Source organism: Aotus nancymaae, unplaced genomic scaffold, assembly GCF_030222135.1.
Source record: "Aotus nancymaae isolate 86718 unplaced genomic scaffold, 86718_ANA_hifiasm-v0.15.2.pri h1tg000032l_0, whole genome shotgun sequence".
Taxonomy (NCBI): Eukaryota; Metazoa; Chordata; class Mammalia; order Primates; family Aotidae; genus Aotus; species Aotus nancymaae.
Genome location: NW_026988445.1, coordinates 10,021,110 through 10,044,618, shown reverse-complemented (window position 1 = coordinate 10,044,618; position 23,509 = coordinate 10,021,110).

Sequence of the window (23,509 nt, the reverse complement as noted above, 5' to 3'; positions counted from 1 at the left end):
AGATATTATTTAATTTTCCCAGTAGCTCTGTGACATAGGTATTACTAGCACCATTTCACACATGAGGAAACTGGGACTCATAGATGTGGGTTTCCTGAGGTCACGCTGTGGAAAGGTACCCAACTCATTCTTCAAACCTATACTTTTAACCATACTGCTGTATTGTTTACTGCATGTTGAGTATAATGTACCAGTAATCAAACTTACACATTTATTTTTAAAATCACTTTTAGATGCATGTGAAATCCATGCAGTTCATGAAATTGGAAGTCTCCCTCTTTTAGTAAAAATATTTGCAAACTATGCATATGACAAAGGACTAATTACTAGAATCTATAAGGAACTTAAATCAACAATCAACAAAAATTATTTTAAAAAATGGCAAAAGATATGAACAGATACTTCTCAAAAGAAGATATATACACAGTCAATATGATATTGAGCATGTGAAAAAATGCTCAACATCGATAATCATTAGAGAAATTCAAATCAAAACAATAAGATACTATCTCACACCAGTCAGAATGGCTATGATTAAAAAGTAAACAACAAAAGCAAACAGACCTGGCAGTGCACAGTGGCTTACCCCTGTAATCCCAGCATTTGGGAAGCCAAGACAAGAGGCCAGAATTTGAGAACAGCCTGGGCAACACAGGGACACTGCATCTCTAGAAAAAATTTAAAAAATATTAGCTGGGTGTGGTGGCATGCGCCTATTGTCCTAGCTGCGTGGGAGGCAGAGGTAGAAGATTGCTGGAGCATGAGAGGTTGAGGCCGCAGTGAGCCATGATCATGCCACTGCATGCCAGTCTGGGTGACAAAGTAAGACCTTGACCCTGAAAAACAAACCAAAACAAAAACAGATGTTGAAAAGGTTGTGGAGAGAAGGGAACACATACACTTCCTGCTGGGAATGTAAATTAGTTTAGCCACTGTGGAAAGCGGTTTGTAGAGTTCTCAAAGAACTTAAGACAGAACTGCCATTTGACCCAGCAGTCTCATTACTGGATATATACCCCAAGGAATGCAACTTGTTCTACTATAAAGACACACGCGTGTATATGTTCATTGTAGCACAATTCACAAGAGCAAAGAGATGGAATCAACCTACATACCCATCAGTGGCGGACTGGGTAAAGAAAATGTGGTACATATGTACCATGGAATACTGCACAGCCAAAAAGAAGAACAAAATTACGTCCTTTGCAACAACATGGATGAAGCTAGAGGCCATTATTGTAAGTGAATTAACACAGAACAGAAAACCAAGTACTCCATGTTCTCACTTATAAATGGGAGATAAACACTGAGTACACGTGAACCTAAAGATGGGAACAATAGACACTGTAGCCTACTTGAAGGTGGAGGGTAGGTGGAGGGTGAGGACTGAAAAACTGCCTACTGGCTCACTACCTGGGTGGCAAAATCATTTGTACATCAAACCCCAGCGACATGCAAATTACTCATGTAACAAACACGCACAGATACTCCCTGAATCCAAAATAAAAATTGGAAGAAAAAAATAAAGTAAAATAACATTTTATTTTTTAAGAAAATGTTATTTTACTTTATTTTTTTCTTCCAATTTTTATTTTGAAGAAAAATAAACTAGATGATGTTCTCTGTGTATTTCTCAATAAATAAGAGAAAGCTTGGACTTGAGATAAGAGTGGAGAGATGAGATAAGAGTGGCTCTCTGGAATGCCAGTAGATATTTAAAAAGATCTTATGGGAACAATAAGAGAATTCTGGTAACTTAAAAATAGAATAACAGAATTAAAAGATACCTTGAAGGTAATAAATAGCAGAATAGATACTACGGAAAATCAAGTCAATTGCGTAGAAGGCAAACTAAATCTTTTTATGAATGCTAAGGCAATAGGTTTAAAAACAGAGAGAAAGTTGACACAGAGAACAGAAGCAAATTTTAAACAGGCAACATTCAGAAGAAATAAACCAAGAGAAAAGAAGGAAGGAGGAAAGGTACACAGCAGAAAACTTTCCTGAGGTAAAGTCATCATCATCGTCATCACTATTGCTACCACCGTCATTGCCAATGTCATCATCACCGTCATCACCATCACCCATCCGTCATCATGATCATGTGAGCTGCGATCCAAGGAGCTTAACGTTTTCCAGGGTGAATTGCTGAAAGAGTATCACATGCTTACACTTCTTCAGAAAGAATTTTTAAAATGTACTTGAGCAAGGAAAAAAACTGCTGCTCATAGGCTTTCCTTCATAATACTACCTAAAAACTTCATAAGAAAGTTTTTTAAATCTGGAGTTTTTATGGAATATGTTAACTCGATAAATCTACAGTTTAATAAGACGTTGTTGTCTTACGTGTTATTCATGTTTAAAGGCAAAAGAAAGGCATTTTTAATTATGGAAGGATTTAAAAGAAAAATAGCACTCTTGTATCCTCTAGGAAAACTGCCTGAAGACATCTGTCCACTGGCCAAAAGATGGTCAAAAGCTTTTATCCAAAAATAAACAAACTGCACTCTTAAAAAACTTTAGTGTAAACCGATAATATTGAACACAAAATGTTAATTCTAAATAATTGTTGTAATTATGGTTTATAAGTTGCATGGAGAGTAACATGACGTGAAAAAGATAATGTAGAAATTCAATCAAAATGAAATTTTGCTTTTACAAATGTTATAAAAATTGGAAAATGGGAAGAAAGGCAGTAGAGTTTAAAATATTCTTATTTCTTTTATTACCTACAGAGTTATTGCAGGTACTTGATTTTTTATATTACAAATATAAAAGTAATGGCAAAACTGCATTAAAAGTAATAGCAAAAACCAAAATGACTTTTGCACCAACCTAATAATTAAAAATGTGTAGTTATAAATTTGAAGTACAGAATTAAAGACATAGATTCATTAAAACTGTATTCAGTTGCAAGTACACAATAGCCAACTAACAGTAGCTTCAACCGACAGAAATTTATTTTTCTCTGATAAGAGGAATTCCAGAGGTGGATATTTGTTTATGTTGTTTCAAGTAAATAATATTGGAGGGTATAAATACAAGTCTTGCTCCTTCCCTAATGCTTACAAAGTGACTGTTGTAGCTCCAGCTAGCTGACTGCATCCAATAAGAAGGGAGAAAGGGCCAGGTGCTGTGGCTCACGCCTGTAATCCTAGCACTTTGGGAGGCTGAGGCAGGCAGATCACTTGAGATCAGGAGTTCGAGACCAGCCTGGCCAACATGGTGAAATCCCTTCTCTACTAAAATACAAAAATTAGCCAGGTGTGTTTGCGGGTGCCTGTAATCCCAGCTACTTGGGAGGCTGAGGCAGAAGAATCACTTGACCTTGGAGGTGGGGTTTGCAGTGAGCTGAGATTGCACCACTGTACTCCTGCCTGGGTGAAAGAGCTAGACTCCTTCTCAAAAAAGAAAAAAATGAAGCAGTCATTCAAGTGGACTTCTGCCTACACCTTACTGGCCAGAACTCTATCACATGGCTCTGCCACCTGTTACTGATACAGAGTGACTATTGAATAAATATTTGCTAAATGACTACATGAGTAAAACGAAGTGCCTTAAGTAAACCCAAGCATATATTTTAATAAGTAAAAGCCTCTAAAATTTACCTGAAAAACAAAAGATACACCTAAGACCAAAGAACACAGAGAGGACACAGAAATGAATTGAACCAAATTGTTGTAGGAAAATTTACCACACCCTTCTCACACTTTGAAAGATTAGGTAGCCAAAAATCAAAGACAAAGATAGATTGACAATATAATTTCACAAATTTAAACTAATAAATACTGTTTAATGAGTTAATACATATCTATTAATAAATAGAATATACATTTAAAATAGTTACATACAGATTAAATATATGAAGAAAACCTCAAAAAATTTTAAAACACAGATGTAGCATAACATTGTCTAACAACTTTATATTTTCATCAGATATTAATAATTAAAATTTAAACAAAAACATCAAATTACATGATAGTTTATTCTTTCAGTTTTAGGAGGCAATGTTTTGCTTTGTGGCCTAGAATAGAGTTTAGCAGCATGATCAAAGCTTACTGCAGACTCAAATTCTGGGTTGGGGCTCAAGTGATCTTCTCACCTGAGCCTCTAGAGTAGCTGGGACTACAAGCATATGCCACTACACCCAGCTATTAGTATTATTATTAATTTTCTGTAGAGATGAGAGTCTCTCTTTGTTGCTCAGGCTGGTCTTGAACTTCTGGTTTCAAGTGATTTTCTTATATTGGCCTCCCAAAGTGCTGGCATTATAGGTGTGAGCCACAGTTACATGACAATTTCTTTAAAATTTCTTAACCACTGTGCTAAAGTAAAATTATTGCTAAAGATCATGGAATCATATGAAGAAACTTACTTAGAAAATTATATGTGGCTAGGATTATACTTCTTGTACATTTATTACTTTATATGCTTTTATAATTAAGTAGAAAAGGGTGAAAATGTTTTAAGTCACAAAAACCAATAAAACTAATTTAATTAAAATAGAAATGGAAAGAAATAATAAAGATAAAAGCAGATATTAAATAGAGAACAGGAACAGAATAATTATCACTAATCAAAAAGTTCAAGGGCTAGCTTCTTTTGAAATACTTATAAAATAGAGGATAATAAAGGAAAAATGAAAGGATTATTAATAAAATTAAGTCAGAAAGGGGTTATATAACAGATATGGTAGAGAAGAAAATTATTAGAGATTTATTTGTTTAACTATGGCAGTAAGTTTGAAAATCTGGGTATTTGGAATGAAAACATAATTGACTCAATGTGATTCAAAAAAAGTAGAAGCCTATAAAATTAGCTTCTAAAAAAAATAAGGTATCAATGTATTATTTCTACAGGGGTTCTTATTTTATTGTTTTTTTATCCCATATTGTCAAGACATTGATAATTTATATGCTATGTAACTTTTCCAGACCATAGAAAATCATGGACAGATATTATCCTGACTTCATCTTGGTGTTCATATTTGAATGAGTTAAAGCAAAACAGCATAGCTACACAACTGAGAGTTTTAGTGTGTTTCCCAACTACCTATATCGAATTTTCCAGGAATATTTGTAAAAATGTCAGTTTCCCACTTTGGGAGGCCGAGGCGGGTGGATCACGAGGTCAAGAGATCGAGACCATCCTGGTCAACATGGTGAAACCCCGTCTCTACTAAAAATACAAAAAATTAGCTGGGCATGGTGGCGCGTGCCTGTAGTCCCAGCTACTCAGGAGGCTGAGGCAGGAGAATTGCCTGAACCCAGGAGGCGGAGGTTGCGGTGAGCCGAGATCGTGCCATTGCACTCCAGCCTGGGTAACAAGAGCGAAACTCCGTCTCAAAAAAAAAAAAAAAAAAATGCCAGTTTCCTGGGTTCCATATCTCATATTTTGAATCATCAAGGGTAGAACCTAGGAATACGATAACAAATTCTTATTATAAATTTAATATTAAAAAGCATTAGAAGCAAACTTTGAAAATGTCAGAAAACCTTTGCTGATATTACATTTTAGTGGGTTAAATAGAAGATTCAGACAGTGCAAAGAGTACACGATAAAAGGTGCCCTTGACCTCCTTCCTTCTCATGATCTTCTTCTTCTTCTTTTTTTTTTTTTCTGAGATGGAGTCTAGCTCTTGTTCCCCAGGATGGAGTGCAATGGCAGGATCTCGGCTCACTGCAATCTCCGACTCCTGAGTTCAAGTGATTCTCCTGCCTCAGCCTCCCTATTAGCTGGGATTACAGGTGCCCATCACCATGCCCAGCTAATTTTTTTGTATTTTTAGTAGAGACTGGGTTTTACCATTTTGGTCAGGCTGCTCTGGAACTCCTGACCCTAGGTGATTCTCCCGCCTCAGCCTCCCAAAGTGCTGGGATTACAGGCTTGAGCCACCATGCCTAGCCTTACAATCTTATTCTTATACCTATTTCCTAGGTAACAGTGTAGCACAAGGAATAAAAAAGATGCACATACCAGCATCTGTATTTGTCCATCATTCAGCTTATCTACAAAAAGGGTCAGGATATGCTTATTCTTCAATTTGCTTTCCTTCACTTAATAATTTGTATTTGAAAATTTCCATATCAGTGCACACAGATCTATCTGTTCTTTTTCATAGCAATACACTATACATCAAATAAATGTCTTACTTTATTCCGTTGGTCTTCTGTTGGTGGATATAACAGTGGTTTTGACTTAGTTTTGTACTTTCTATGTATATTTGGTGAATAAATCCATACGGTCAATTATAAGCACAGAATTGCTGGATCTAATGGACATAGATTTTAATTTGGTAACTATTGCCAAACTCTTCTCTGGAAACAAGGAATAGGAATTCCCATTTCCCCATACTCTTGCCAGGACTGGGTATCATCATCAAATAGTACGAACTTTGCTATTTTTGATAGGCATAAAACAGTACCTATTAGAGTTTTGAATTGTAGTTCTTTAATTATCAAAGAGGTTGGGCATTGTTTCAAATTATATTGTTCCTTTATAATTTTGTTTCTGTAAAATGCCAGTTTATAAACACTGTTCACTTTACTGTTAGATTGTTTCTCTTTTCATAATTGATTTCTTGATCACTTTGTAGAATATAAAATTGATCTCCTATCCATTTATTTTATTTTTAACACACGGCTATTTTTCTTTTAACTATAGAGCATGATATTCTATTAGAAAATTAAAATTGTTTGAGAATTAAATTCATCTCTCTCTTCTCTCATGGCTACTGGATTAAGTAATTTTCATTTTAAAATAGTTCCCCAGGTGATAACATCTGCTCTGACATTTGAGAGCAGTTAATTACTATAGACTGATCTTAATTATAAATATATATGTAAAAATCCATATTCCTATAAAGAATAAGTGAAACTTACCCACTATAATGAAATAAAGGATCTCGTAAAGTTTAAGAATGTTTTTAATATTAGGAAATCTATTAATATATTGCATCATACCAATATTTCAAAAGAGACAAACATATCGTAATTTCAAAAACATCAAAAAACATAGGATACAATGCAACGTATTTCTTACAGATGAAAAAGAAACCCTTAGAAAACTAAGAACAGAATATTTCTATAGATGATTAAAAATAAGTGTCATAAAACACCAGCCAGAATAATGCTTAATAGCTGAGCACTAGGGACAATCCCAATTAAAACTGGGAAGCTGACCAGAATTTTTGCCACTGCCATCATTATTTCACATTCTTACCAATGAACATACTGTCCAGCACAATGTGGTATAAAATGGAAAGAGAATGCATGAATATTTTAAAAGAGGACAAAATTATCATTATTTGCAGATGACATAATTAAATACAAAAAAATCAAGAAAATTCAACTGAAAAGCTCTTAGAATTAATGTAATTTCAGAAGCAAGGCAGTAAAAAGTAAAATTATGAAAGGATTATTTTTTCTATAAGCAAATAATAATTAGGATAATTAGTAGGAAAAAAACTTTCATAGTTTCTTCCAGAATAACAACAAAAATCTAGGTCACTGCAATAACCCTAATGAAATACATGTGGAGCTTTTCTGAAGAAGTTTTAAAACTCACCTAGAGCTATAAAAGTCAACATCAACAAAGAGATAGACTTTTGAAATTCTTAGAGGAGGTAGTTAAATACTTTGAAGATATTACTTCTCCCTGGATTAACTTTTAGGCATAGCATTATTTCAAGGGAAATCTCAATTTGGGGAAATAATTTGGTAAAATGATTCTGAAGTTCATCTCAAAGAGTAAACAGATAGGAATAACACGAAGTATTTTGCAAAAGAATAGCAATGCTAAGGGAGATACCTTAACTTAGGAAATTTTTAGATGCTTAATGATGATTTTTGCCATCAAAAGAGCAGATAAATCAAGGTGAATTTCAAAATATATCCCATACAGGCCCACTGTCCTTTGTTTTAAATTCTTGGGGCTATATATGTTTGCAAATTTTAAATTTGAATTTTAGAAAGGTAATTTGGTCATATCCTAAATATTACTTAATATATTTCATAGACCCCAGAACCCAGTGGGATCAGGACAAGTACTACATAATCAAACATACTGATATTTCTGTAATGAAACTCAGTAGGATACATCAAAACAGCCTCCAACTGATTCACATCATAGTTTGTTCCCAAGTGAATGTTGGCACAAAACTCATGGAAAAAAAAAAAAAAAACTTCGGCTTTTCAGAACTTTACTAATTTTGAGAACTTTACTAATTTTGGCTTTTCAGAACTTTACTGATTTTGGCTTTTCAGAACTTTACTAATTTTTCAGAACTTTACTACTTTTGAAATTTTGGATTGCAGGTCATGGGCCTTTATGTATGTCATAGGCTGCATTGCCTGGGAGCTGACTCTGATATGGAGATTAGGTTGTAGGACATTGTATTAGTCAGCTCTCATGTGGCTATGAAGAAATACCTGAGACTGGGTAATTTGTAAAGAAAAGAGATTTAATTGACTTACAGTTCTGCATGGCTGGGGAGACCTCAGGAAACTTACAGTCATGGCAGAAGGTACCTTTTCACAGGGCAGGAGGAGAGAGAATGAGTGAAGAGCGAAGTTGGGAAAAGCCCCTCATAAAACCATCGAATATCATGAGAACTCACTCACTATCATGAGAACAGCATGGGGGAACGGTCCCCATGATCTAATCACCTCCCATGAGGTCCCTCCCTCAACATATAGGGATCACAACTTGGATTACATTTCAAGATGAGATTTGAGTTGGGACATAGAGCCACACTATATCAGACGTTCATTAGGGAGTGTGCTTGGGGTCAGCATGCAAGGAAAGGACAGAAGTGAAACTGAGCACGGGGAGAAGTTGAGCTGTGATTCAGTCCCAAGAAAGGCTGCAGCCACACAGCACACAGGGAGCTGGGGAGCTGACATGGTCATTCAGATTTTTTTCTGGCAGATTTTTTTCTTTTCTGCCGAGTCAATCCCCAAAGAGCTGGCAGCTGAGAGTTGTCTTCTGGCAGGTGGAGAAACAAATCCTTCATTCCTGAAAGGGAGTCTGGGGTATAGGCCAAGGCACCCATGGTGTGTGTGGCGATCTAATACACGATAAGGAAAACTACACACAAATGGATTAGTCAGCAGTTTGGAGAGTGATCTCCAATTAAATCTTCACCTGGTACTACATGTAAAATAAATGCAAGAAGAATTATAAAGTTAATTACAAAAAAAATCTCAAATTATGAATACATATTTTGTTTTCAAAGTGGAGAAGAAATTATAAACAAAAAAGCATGGAAGAAATTACAAAGTAAAAGCAAAGATTTGAATACAAGTAGATTTATTTATTTTTATTTTTATTCTTTGAGACAGTGTCCTGCTCTGTCACCCAGGCTGGAGTGCAGTGACGTGATCTCGGCTCACTGCAACCTTGGCTTCCTGGGTTCAAGCAATTCTCCTGCCTCAGTCTCCTGACTATCTGGAATTACAGGCACACACCACCATGCCTGGCTAATATTTTTGTACTTTTAGTAGACATGGGTTTCACTATGTTGGTGAGGATGGTTTCAGACTCCTGACTTCAGGTGATGTGCCTGCCTCAGCTTCCCAAAATGCTGAGATTACAGGCAGGAACCAATGTGCCTGACCTAAAAAAATTTAATATTGAAATTATCAGCAAAATTAAAAGACAGAAAACGTGTAGAAAAAAATTTGCAGTGTAGACAGCAAAGGATTAATATACATATATCTGTATATGTATATATAAATCTCATATGAATAGCTCATATAAATAAATCACTAGGAAAGAAAAATGGGCAAAGATTATAAATAGAGCAGTCTATAAACATATACAAATTTTCAACCACACAAAATAAACTCAAGAAAATCTCAATAAAACTTTGTTATCACTTTTTTTGCATGTATAAAGCTCCAAACATTTTAAAACATGACAGATTTCAGCCAGGTGCAGTGGTTCACTCCTGTAATGCCAGCACTTTGGGAGACTGAAGTGGGTCGATTGCTTGAACTCAGGAGTTGAAGACCAGCCTGGGCAACATGGCAAAATCCTGTCTCTATGAAAAATACAAAAATTAGCTGGGTGTGTTGGCGAGTGCCTGTAGTCTCAGCTACTTGGAAGGCGGAGATGAGAGGATGGCTTGAACCGAAGAGGTAGAGGCTGCATGAGCCATGATTTTTCCACTGCACTCCAGCCTGGGTGACACAGTGAGACTCTGTCTCATAAATAAATGACAGCTCTTACTGTTGTGACAGCCAGCAGAAGTATAAATTGTTGCCACTTATCTAGAAAACTATTTGACAATTTATTTAAGAGGCTTAAATATCTTTGTATGCCTTCGTCCTGAAATTCATTTTGTAAGGAATCTCTGCTGAGGAAACACTCAGCAATTCCAAGAACTATTTTTGCAAGAGGGTTTTCACTGCTACATTATACAAGATAAGAAAAGAGTTAGAAACACTCTCTCAATAATAAAGAAATGCTTAATAAATTATTATACATGGATATAATTAAATTATTATGGAGACATTAACATATAACATTAGAAAAACTAAATGACATGAACATGCCTACAAAATTGTTAGAAAATGTAAGATATAAAACTATATACAATGACATCTATCCTCTATCTATTGATCTATCTATCTGTTAGAAAGATGATAAAAATAATAAGCCAAAGCATTAATAGTGCTTATCTCTGGGTGTTACAGTATAGCAAATCTACATTTTCTTTTTTATACTTCTACTATATTTTCTAAATAAATGGTGAGCATGTTACCTTTATAATAAAAGAGAAATCAAAGTTTATCTAGGCCAGGAGTGGTAGCGCATGCCTATAATCCCAGCATTTTGATAGGCTGATATGGGAGAATTGCTTGAGGCCAGGAGTTAAAGACCAATGTGGGCAAAATGGTGAGATTCCCTTTACTATGAAAAATAAAAATAAAATATTATCATAAAATAAAACATGCAGAATTTTGACCTATGATCCATAGTCTTATACAGTAATGTTCAACCTTTTATGAACAGAACAAGCTTTGTAGAATATCGTTTTTTGTTTGAGATAGAGTCTCACTCTGTTGCCCAGGCTGGAGTACAGAGGGGTGATCTCGGTTCACTGCAAACTCCACCTCCTGGGTTCGAGTGATTCGCCTGCCTCAGTCTCCCAAGTAGCTGGAATTATGGGTGCCCACAATCACGCCTGACTAATTTTTGTATTTTTAGTAGAGGCAGCGTTCTACTATGTTGGCCAGGCTGGTCTCAAACTCTCCTGACCTCAAGTGATCTGCCTGCCTCAGCCTCCCCAAGCTTTGTATAATATCTTGACTCAGCTCAAATTTACAGTTAAACTCACCTGAAACACCCATGCCACATGTCTCCACCAACTGATAAGAGAGAATTGAGGATGAGGAGCTTGTTAGAAACCAGGTCCCTAGTGGAGTGGGTAGGGAGCATAGCAGGAATGAGTTCTAGGACAATGGTCACAAATAGCCCCGAAACATCCTCTGCCCCATTTTCATTCCAGAAGAGCTGGCCAGGCTGCAGAATCAGAGACGCATAAGGGCACATAGTGGCTCCCCTACCTGTGGGGTCTAATTCCATGTGGTAAATGTCCAAGGAGTTTTCCTTAGTGCAGAGCCACCTGTAGGGTGAATCCAAGTGACAGCAGAGCCCAGAGGAGGGGCCTTGCTCTTGTCCCTGCTGGCTGAGCCACTGTTGACCCAAGGTACTGTGACCCTTCTTGGTTCTGAGACCCTCAGTCTCCTAAAAATCTCTAGCAATTATCTTTTCTTTTCTGAATGCAGCCTCCACCCCTGTGCCCACGCATGTCCTAAACACTGGCCATTGTAGTACTAATCACACAAACCAATCAAGTCTAATTTACAAACAAGCTATTGCTTAGTGGAGGAGACTCAGTCAATGTGTCAATGTGCACATCCCATCCTCAGTCCCTATTCTTCACAAGTTAACCCAGTTAACTTCTCTATGCCCATCCTGCTAACTAGATAATGGATATGCAGTGACTGCAGCCCTAACCAAACATTAGGCTGTTAGTCAGACTGGAATGTTCCTCGGTCACATACTTGAACAGTGTTTTCAGTGTGGGGTAATCCACATGATCCATCTCTCATTATCACAGATGACAAAGACCTAACTGTGTTCATCAGCATATGAACATTACTCACACACGCTCATTTCATAAGCAAGAAAACACAGAGAAAGGAGGGGAAAAAAAAGATTAAAATAAGAGCAGTAAGGAGTGGGAGGGTTGGAGAATGAAACAAATAAGAGATTGTTACAACTGGAAGAGACCTTAAAGGGAAGTCTGTTCTTCCAGACCCATCATTTTATGGTTTCTTTGTTTTTGTAATAAAAAGACAAAGCAAATGGGGCTTGGCCAGAGACCTAGTAAGTGGCAGAGAAGGAACCAGAACTCTTCTGACTCTTCTGGGTTATCTAACTCTTAGTGAGCTGTGCATTAACCACGTTGCCTTTCTAAGTAATGGGAGGAAGAATAGGTACTGGGTGAGAGTCAAACTGAGAAGTGAGTTCTTTGATAGAGATGAGATGAAGCCAGTCACTTGGTTCTCAAAATGAACAGGAAACACCATCATTTCCATTTTCCGAGCACTCTTAGAGTCAGTGCAACTCTAAAACTCAGTGCAGCTGTAACAAGTGGGTGTACTGTCTCGCTCTTTCCACATCCTCTTGGCCTCCATTTGGACCCCTTGGGGCTGGAGGATGGCCCTGTGTTGATCTATGCCTCAGTGAAAACACTTCTTTGCCACCAGCTTCCAGTTTGTCCCTACAGCTTTCCCGACTCCACAGTGGGCTACCTGGATTTAAGCTCCGCCTTCCCTGAGGTCTGCTGTGGGGGAAACTCTCTTGAGCATCATGACTCGAACCATGCAGTCTAAAAGAACCAGTATATGAATCAGTTATCTTCTCCTTTCAGGCTAGCAGTTGATGTCTTAGAACCCTGCTCTTTTTCTAACTAGCATTAGAGGCCTGGTTAGGCAAGAAAAGCTCTTTCTTCTATTAAGAGGATATATATTTGGAAGTGTCCAGAGACATTTGAATCAAGTTTCCCTAGCTCCTTCCAAAAGGTGATTAGAATCCCCTTTGGGCCCTGAAGCTTTGAGGACCAGGTCTGTTTCTGAAGCATACTTGTAAAAATGTACAAACCTTTAGGGCTTGGTCTAGTTTAAATTCTTATCTATTGGGTAGCTCCAAGGATCTTGGCTCAGGGGTCACTTTAGGCCTCCCGGTAGCTCTTACAGTTCCAAGCGTATGCCCTGTGAGCTTTCCTAGGCCTTCTCCATATACTGAAATGTCAAAGACAAGAAAGCAAGAGTTTGGCTCGTGTCCTCATTATCTTTCTTCTGGGGTACTGCTGTCATCTTTTTACTGGTCCTCTTTCCCAGTGTCATTTAATCAGTGCCTGCAGATGAGTAAATGAATGAACACAATCCCACTCTTTTCTAGTCCATCCTTACACCGGGGTCCCCAGTCCCCAGGCCATGGACCAGTATCATTCATGGCCTGTTAGGAACCAGGCTACACAGCAGGAGGTGCGAGGTGGGCAATCAAGCAAAGTTTCATCTGTATTTACAGCTGCTCCTCATCACTGGCATTACCACTTGAGCTCCACCTCCTGTCAGATCAGTGGTGGCATTGGATTCTAATAGAAGCCTGAACCCTATTGTGAATGGCGCATGCAAGGGATCTAGGTTGTATGTTCCTTATGAAAATCTAATGCCTGATGATCTGTCGCTGTCTCCCATCACCCCCAGATGGGACCATCTAGTGCAGAAAAACAAGCTCGGGGCTCCCACTGATTCTATATTATGGTGAGTTGCATAATTATTTCATTATATATTATAATGTAATAATAGAAATAAAGTGCACAATAAATGTAATGCAGTTCATCTCCGCAACCCAGACCTTGGAAAACTTGTCTTCCAGAAAACCTGTCCCTGCTGCCAAAAATGCTGGGGACCGCTGCTTTACACTGTTGTTAAAGAAGCAGCTTTAAAGGGCAAAAATCGAATCAAGTTGTTCCCTTTCCATAGCTCTTCAGTGCCTAGGGCACAGCAGCCTAGAACAGCATCTAGAACATTTGGGGTTACCTGTCTTCTCACCTTCTCTCCTGTGTCTGCCTTTACATTGTGACCACCAGTGTAATCCAAATTCTCTGATTTTGTTCTTTTAGCTCCCTCCACCCAGAGAAACTTCCCATTTTCTGATGGGAGACATCTTCGTGATTGTTACGGGTCCGGGTAAAGTTTCACATCTTGAGAAGGGAATGCTTTAGAGTCCAATACACCTGGGCCTGAGCACTGCCGCATCATATGCTAACTCTGTGGACACAAGGAAATGTATTACTCTCTTCATGCCCAACTTTTCTTAGCTTTATATTGCGGAAAATAATATCTACCTCTTAAGATTAATGTAAGGATTGTTTAAAAATGAACTTAGGCACCTGAACATTTTAATGAGTTTGAGCATTCAGCATTTCATGAATTGGGCAGCATTAGACCACAGGCGGTTTGGCACTCCACGGAAGGGGTGTGAAGGGGATACTTTTATAAGGTGTTTGTGAAGGAAAGACACAGGAAGCATTTGATTGGTTCAAATGGGAAGTCCCTAGTTAGAGATGAATTGGTGGTTTCTGATTGGTAAAGTCCCTAGTTAAAGGCTAGTTGGTGGTTTCTGACAGGTTAAGCTTAAGCTTCGTTTCACTGTTTACACTGAGTTGAGTTTTAGTTTACTTAGGAAGAGACCCAAGGTGCTGGGAGTTTCTGCAGTCTAGTGGCCTCCCAATGAAGTATTTTCATAGGATAAATGCATTTGTGTATGTAAAGCAACTAGCTTTGTTCTTGGCAAGATAGGTCAATAAGCCATTTAATTTTTTTCCCAGTAAGCCACAGTTTTCTTTTTCTTCCTTTTTATTCTTTGAAGGCCTTTTCAAACTCTCGGGGGGGGGGTTAACTGTGCTCTGTGCTGCCATTCTCCAAGGAGTTGTATCTCTCGCTAGATGGTAAGTGCTTCACAGACCCGGACCTTGTCTTATCTTTTGTATTCCCAGTTCTAACTCAGTCTCTAGCCCAAGGCAAGTAAGAACTTCAGAAACAAAAACTGAACTAGTGAATAGCTGATGCATGGGAGCCTCTCCATGGGAAGGTGGAACAGACAGTGCAGCTGGAGTTGTGATCTTTAGTAGGAACCAAGAGCTATTTTCTACTTACTTCCAAAAGACTTCACTACTCAGGACTGTAGAACCTTGGGGTGTCAAAGAGCTGGAAGCAGAGTCAATCAGAGCTTGAAACTCAGAGTGGGACAGGCTCTAGCCTAAGACCTCAAGATGGTAACAGACATTGCCAGGCCGAGCCTGCTTATATTCAGACTCCTGGGCCATGACTTTCCTGCACCTGCTTCCTGCTTACCCTACATGGGGGAGATGAGATGTGAGCCTGGCAGGAATGCTTAAAAATTTTTTATTTTCCCAAATGTTTCCAATCTGCAAGCCTCCAGATGGGTCAGGATAGGGTCTTGCCCTGCCTAACTAGCTGGACAGAATCATTTTATAATGGTTGTGAGAAGGTGGAGAAAGAATGCGCATCTCTAGATTCCATGTTTATATGATCACATAGCTCCCCACCTCCAAGTGCTTCTCAGACGCTAACTTCTCTGCCCTCAGAAGCACCCTTCTAAGAACCGGTTATCTGTCGTTCTTTTAACAAGAGGAAACCCAAGTCCCAGAGAAGTTAAGCCATTTCCCTCGATGCCTCTGTGAGTCAGTAGGGAGGCTTTAAATAGAACCCACCATTCCTTCCACACCCACTTCCTACCCATTAGACCACACTCTCTTTAGAGCACAGGAATGCAAGCCCTGCACATACCTTCTAAGGACAAAATATGCCCCTTAGGATTAGCTACAGGATTCCAGAATGAAAGGCATGAGTAAGGGAGGAAGGGGAGTGAGAACCTGGAAGATGAAAGTGACTTTTTTCCCTTCTCTACTTAAACTATATATTTATAGGGAGCCTAAGCATCAGGAAGGTGAGAGAATCCTGAGATTGTATATCTAAGTGTTTTCCCACATCAGCTAAGGCCACACATTCACAGTCGCCATATGACATTGGTATTGCCTGTATAACTGGTTAATTGTTGATAAGGTGAACTTGGTGTTTCTGATCGAATTGAATACGTTCTGATTCTCACAGAGATCAGAAAGACAATGTCCTGTTTAATAACAGTACTGGAAGGTTATTATCAACATATTTTTACAGCTGAGAAAGCCAAGCCTCTCAGGAGGCAAATAAATTGCCTGGATCACTCAGCTGGTCAGCAGCTAAACTAGAAATGAAAGTTGGCAAAGGTTGGCCCCCATGTCCATTCTTTCCTCACCATCAGTGGTTCTCAAAGTGTGGTCTCTGGACCAGAAGCCTTTTTATCACCTGAGAATTTCTTAGAAAAATAAATTCTTGCACTCTAACTCAGATATAAAAATAGAACCTTGGGGATTGGGGTCCAGCGATCAGTTTTAACAAGACTTCCAAAAGATTTCTGGTGTAAGCTTAAGTTGGAGAAGCACTGCTCTCCACCATGGTGTCTTGGGAAGCCGGAACATCGGAATGGAGGTAAGCATGAAGGAAGGAGGCAGGAAGAAGGGGCAGGGAACAGCCTTGGTGGAACAGTGTGTCACCAGCAAAGAGAGGGCAGGTGCAGATGAGCCCTTCCCTCATCTAGTAGCTAAAGAGCATCACAGTGAAGGTGCAGTGGAGGGCCCCTGAGGGAGCCCTGCTGAGGGAGCATTAAAATAGAGCAGTGGCAAAAACCATTTCCTTAATATTATGCTGACGAGCCCTGCAAATATCATAGAGGCTAATAGGAAGCCGATAAAGGGGAAAGAAAATGATTGAAAAACAGAGGGAGGATTAAAGCAAGGCAAGGAAAGAAGAAAGAAAAGAGGGTATTGAGAGTAGGGAAATATTCATGGGTAACATAATGGGTAACATGAAAGTTTCTTGTGGATTGAATGCTTCTGCCCTGCATGGAAGAGTTCTGGATTATTTAACTTTCTGCTTCTAAACAAACTGGGGGTAGATAGAGATGGCCTTGCCAATATTCTTTTACTGGTTCTCTCTGCTGCATGGGGAGTCTCATGAATCAAAGTCTCAAAGAATTGAACTCTTTTTCCAAGAGCTACATCCATACCTCTCGATAGAATTATTGAATTAGAACCTTTGTGTTTTAGGAACTGTAGAGGAAAGGTCAACTATGTTTAGTTTAGCAAAGCTTTCAAAGTGATTCAACACCATCTTTCACTATCACTACACACAAATACACACCTTATACACACACATAACTACTATTTTTATCTTTAAAAACTAAACAAACCACAACTAGAAGCTCCCTCACAAAACCCAAGACCTTTCACCCTTTAATTTTTACTTCTGTTGAATCCCAGAGCTGTGAGGGTGAGAGAGAAAAGAAGCACCACCGTGCACCCTGGTGCTGAGCACCTGCAGACTCGGTTCTCCACAGCATACCTGGGGCTTGCCATCCCCCTTGGTCTGGAGGTGCTGTCTGGTGCTTTGTAGCCTCCCAGGCTTCTTTCTACAATTGTGCTGAAACTCAGAACTTTTTCACCAAAATTGGCTGGACCAAACTTAGAATTTTTTTTTTTCATTTTTGAAGGGCTTTTGGGTGATTTGTCCTGGGTTTCCGAGCTGGTGTGTGTGTGTGTGTGTGTGTGTGTGTGTGTGTAAACATCTCTCAGAGAGCCCCTCCCCACACTCACCTGTTCGTTGTCACAGTGATGGTGGAATCTATGCTCTCTAGGGGTAGTATTGCCAGATGAGGTGGAGGGCAGGTGGTAGGTGCTTAGAATGGGCTTCTCTGTTACCAAGAGAAGAGCAAGACCTCTAAAACTGTTTTGTTCCTCCACTTTTCCTTTAACTTTTCCTGTTACTTCTGGGAGAAAGAGTAGAATTAGATCATAATAACCAAGATTGTTAAGAGGCGGATCTTCTAGCTAACAGCTTTTGAGTACATGCTACTACATGATAAAAACCTTGGTGAGCACATTGTACACATTCTTTCACTGAAATTTTTCATTGACCACCATCTGAGATAGGGGCTGTTATCCCATTGTACAGGAGAGAAAACTGAGGCTATGTACATTAATTACCAACAGTCACACATCCAATAAATTGTGAAGTGTAGATTTGAACCCAATTTGGGCCTACTGGCAGCTTAGGCACTTTTTAACTAGCATGATGCAATGATACAGTTTATAATTTCCAGGGCATTTTCTAATGCATTGTCCTTTGGGGTTCTGAGGTCGTTTCTGACACTGAAATAGGCTTTTATTTTGCTGATGAAGGGAAGATATGAAGAAGGGAAAGAAATCAATGTTTACTGAGCCTGAGTCAGAGGATTTCATTTAAGTCTGTTCATTTAATTATCATGATAATCCTTTAAATTGACTAATATTATTTCTATTTTTATGAAAGACGATACAGAATTTCAGGGGAAGTAAAGTCTCAGCTTAAGTTTTCAAGGCCGATCAGTGGCAGTTCATCCTCAAACCCCAATGTGCTTCATCCAAAGCCTAGCAGCCCACGTTTCGCTTTCATGTGATAGCAATTTTTAGGTAAGCACCTGACAGTGATCATTTATCTCTTTGCTGTGTCATTTCCTGTGGTCCCAGACACTTCTTTGGGATTCTATAGGATATAAATTCCTGGACCTAGGGAACTAAAACGTATGCCACTGCAAAGTAAACGAAAAGCATTGTATTTTTGTTTTAAACTGTGATGATACCGCCATGTATCCACATGAAACACAGCTGTGGGCCTCAGTAAAAGTTCAGAGGATGGCTTAGGAGTCAGCTTTTTTATGAAGACAAAAATGAAAATCAAATCTGAGTAGTCTCATCTGGCATGTTTTCTTCTTCTCTAAATATTTTAAATTAGAAAGTTTCAAACTCTTTAATTCATAATGCTTTGGTCTCTCTCTCACACACACACACCACTACACCCAGGGCCCTACAAAGCAAGGTCATCTCAATGCAAATCCATACTGTCTTTAGAGATCCAGTGTGACAGATGTGGTGAGTGACTCAGACCCATGAATCACTTATCTCAGCTTATTGAGGAATGGCATGACACAGCCCACACGACAGGGCCCATTTGTTCTTTTTGGTAAATCCCTAAAATTATGAGCAGCTGCTTTATTCCTTACATGTTCAATCATGATAATAGGAAGAAAAAAAAAGTGACTAGTGTGTATTTTGGCTGATGGTTAAGTAGTTCATCGTAGTCCTATTCCTAGCAAAAAGTGGCACTCATACTTAGCCCTCTGTCCACTCTAAGAACGTATCTTGCTTTTCGAGTTGAGGGCTTGTTCCTCCTCAACCCCTACCTTTCCCTTGGGCAACATCAATGTCTATGTGCATAATTCATCTAAGACTGGGTCTCAATCAAATCCTCAACTCTGAAGTTCTTCAGCTCCATGTGTACCGAATAAGCAAACCCATGGCTATACCCTCAAATCTGTCATCAACCAGAATGACTTAAAAGCCTTTGACAATTTTCTGTCCATACAGCTCTCACATTCTGTTATTTCCTACAATCATTATTTGATTGAATTGAGACCTCTATTTTCTTTTTATCTGAAGTGATGGTGTTAAAACTAAATATTAAACTATAGACATATAGTAACGTTTAACAAAAACCACATAAAAAGATGCTCAACATCACTAAGCATTAGGGAAATGCAAATCAAAACCACAGTGAGACACTGCTTCTACCCATATAGGATTGCTACTAACAAAACAAAACAAATAGAAACAGAAGCAGAAAGTAACAAGTGCCAGCAGGGATGTGGAAAAGTTGGAACCCTTGTGCACTGTTAGTGGAAATGCAAAATGGCACAGCTTCTACAGAAAAGAATATGGCCGTTCCCTCAAACATTAAATGTTCAATTACTATATAATTTTGCAATTCCACTTCTGGGTATATACTCAAAATAATTGAAAGTAGGGTCTCAAAGAGATTTGTTTTTATTTTTGAGAAAGGGTCTCACTCTGTCACCCAGGCTGGAAAGCAGTGGTGTGACCTCTTGGGGTCAAACTATCCTCCCACCTCAGACTCCCTAGTATATGGGACATGCCAACATGCCCAGCTAATTTTTTTTTTTTTTTTAAGAGATAGAGTCTCAGTTTGTTGCCCAACCTGGTCTTGAACTCCTGGGCTCAAGGTATCCTTCTGCCTCAGCCTCCCAAATTGCTAAGGTTACAGGTGTGAGCCACTGCACCTGGCTCAAAGAGGTTTGTACACCCAGGTTCATAGTGGCATTATTCACAACAGTCAAAAGATGGAAGCAACCCAAATATCCAATGAGGATGAATGGATAAACACAATATGTTCTATGCACACAGAATATTATTCAGCCTTAAAAAGGAAGAAAATTCTGACACATGCTACAACATGGATGAATCTTGAAGACATTAGGCTTAGTGATATATATGTCAGTTACAAAAAGACAAAAGTTGTGTGAATCAGCTTATATGAGGTAACTATAGTAGTCAAATTCATAGAAACAGAAAGTAGAATGGTAGTTGCTAGAGGCTCAGAGAATGGGAAATTGTTATTTTCTTGGAATGGAGTTTCAGATTTGCAACATGAAGAAGTTCTGGAGCTTGGTTGCTCAACAACGTAAATATACTTAACACTATTGAACTGTACACTTAAAAACGGTTCAGATGGTAAATTTTATGTTATGTGTATTTTACCACAATTAAAAAAAATAAAAATACAATATCATAGTGTGGCGAGAGGAAGGAAAAATGATACTTAATGTTAGCAGAGGGTTTTAGATGAAGGGATTGAAGGCTCATTGATAACCCAGGGCTCTGTTTTATGAAACCATCACATGGTGGTAGAAATTTTAGAAGAAATGTCTCTAAACTTCATTCAAATCTTTTAAGGTAGGTATTATTTTACTCATTTTAAAAGATGGGACGAGTGACACTCAGACTCAGACTGAATCACTTCGCTAGGACCCGCAGTTGGCCAACGTTAACACCAAGCTTTGGGCTCTATAGCATAGGGTGTCTGAGGTACCATGCTGTTTCTATTGAAGGAAAAAGAGGGCTGAAGCCTGAGCTCAGGAAGTCTGCAGAAATCTATAGGCACAGGAGGGAGACAAAAGTCAGAAGATACTTAGCAGAAAAGTGGTTAGGAAGAGAGAGTCTGGGGAGCAGAAAAGTGCAAGGTAGTGGGAGTCTGAGAAAGAATTCTGAGGAAGCAATTTTGGTCCATAAAGTATCTGCCTATTTTTGTATAATTTCTTATCATACCCCCTTTGTACTTAATTACTCCAATTTTGTTGAGAAAAGCAGGCTTGATGAGCCTCATTTGCTTTAATTCTGCTTGTACTGTGTTGACCGTTTTGAAGTCATGTTTTAAAAAAATCACTCTATGCTGCTTTCTGTTTAATTCTTTATTTAATTGTTCGACCCCACTGCAAATACTCACTGTAGGTGTCATGAAAAATACGTTCTTACAGAATTATCTGCTGCATTACCCTAGAAAAAACAAATTTACCGAAGTTAGATTCTGCATCTCCCTTTCCTATGACCTGCCCTTCTATTCCCCACTAAGTTTGTGTGCATATTCTCAACCACCCACACCCCACACCACACATACACACACCATGAGATATCAGATGTCTCCATGTCAATTACTCAGCACTAACAGACGTAAATTCTTCCAAACCCTTGGCTTTCATTTAGAGATTTCAATTGTTACATACTAGATTATTGAATCTAAGATGCCATCATTATCAAAGGTACTAGTAAAAATGAAAAGATGCTGCCAATTGTAATTATGACACCATCAAGAGATGTTAACATACAAGAAACTTTGTATGTAAAGTCAGTGAAATATGCTTGTGTAAAACTTTAATAAAAAATATATTAAGGTACGTTCCCCAAGTGCTTAATATAGATTCACAGATGGACTACAGGATCCAACACTGTGTTTTGCATTCAAAGAGAGGAGCTCCAGTTTTGCATTATGCCACAAACCACCCTCGCTCTGCTCTCCTCTTCTCCCCAACCAATGCTTCCTGGCCCTCCCCAAAGACTGGGAGAGGCTAGCTCCAAGTGGGAGAGGACCTACAGGGTGTCGATGAAAAGAGTAGAACTCTGTAAAATATTTGAAGAGATTTATTCTGAGCCAAATATGAGTAATTAATCATGGCTCGTGACAGCCCTCATGAGGTCCTAAGAACATTTGCCCAAGATGGTCAGGGTGCAGCTTGGTTTTACACATTTTAGAGAGGCATAAGACATCAATCAAATACATTTCAGATATACACTGGTTCGATCCATAAAGGTGGAACAACTCAAAGCTGGGGGGCTTCCAGGCTATAGGTGAATTTAAACATTTTTTGATGGACAATTGACTGAGTTTGTCCAAAGACCTGGGATAGACAGAAAGGGAATGTTCAGGTTAAGATAAAGATTGTGGAGACCAAAGTCCTTTTGAAGTCTTATACTGGCTGCTGTTAGAGACACTAGGTGACAAATGTTTCCTATTCAGATCTTAGTTAATCTCTTTAGGATTAGGAGGGTCTGGAAGAAAAAGACCTATCTATGTTAATAGACATTCTTTACAGACGCCAATTTTCCCCCACAAAGGACAGCTTTGCAGGACCATTTCAAAATATGGCAAATGATTTTGATTTTCTTATTTATTTCATAGTGTTATGCCAGAGCCAGGTTGGAAAGTATATCATGATATATAGGGTTAAATAAAACCCATCTGATGAGAATTTAGGCATGACTCCCTAGACTCCTTAGATAGGAATTTGGGCAAGATTAAAAAAAAAAAAAAAAATCAGAGTTTTGTCCCCAAGGGCTAGAGACCACTTACCTTACTCTCGCCATCCTGGTTTAGGTCAGTGATCTCCATCTGCCTACATGGATTTCCAGAAATATTTACTTAATGCTTCCACAGCATCCTGAGCATTTTAGCTATTTTCCTGCCTGCTCATAAACATTTCTGACCCCCTCATCCATGTTAATTTATTTTTCACTTAAGAAGATAAATTTTACTTTAGATTCAGATGTTTAATGGAGGCACAGAGCCCTGATACTCCCATTATAAGCCTTTTCTCATTTACAAATGTTCTCATTTACAAGTTTCATTTATAAATTACAAGCTTTTATTGATAAATTTCCTCTTTTATAAGTTGCCTCATTGCAAAATAAGGTTAATAATAAACAATAATAACAATTCACATTGTAATTATGAGCATTCAATGAAATAGTGTCTATAAAGTGCTCAGCACAGTGCTGGGTGCACGTGTCTGACAATTACTGGTAGATATGATTAATAATGTTGTTAGTCTGAAACTAACAGAACAGAAAACTGGGGAAACATTTGTAGGGCATTCATGCTTGCAATATCTCCTTGACTTGTGTAAAATATGAAGATGTTTCTCT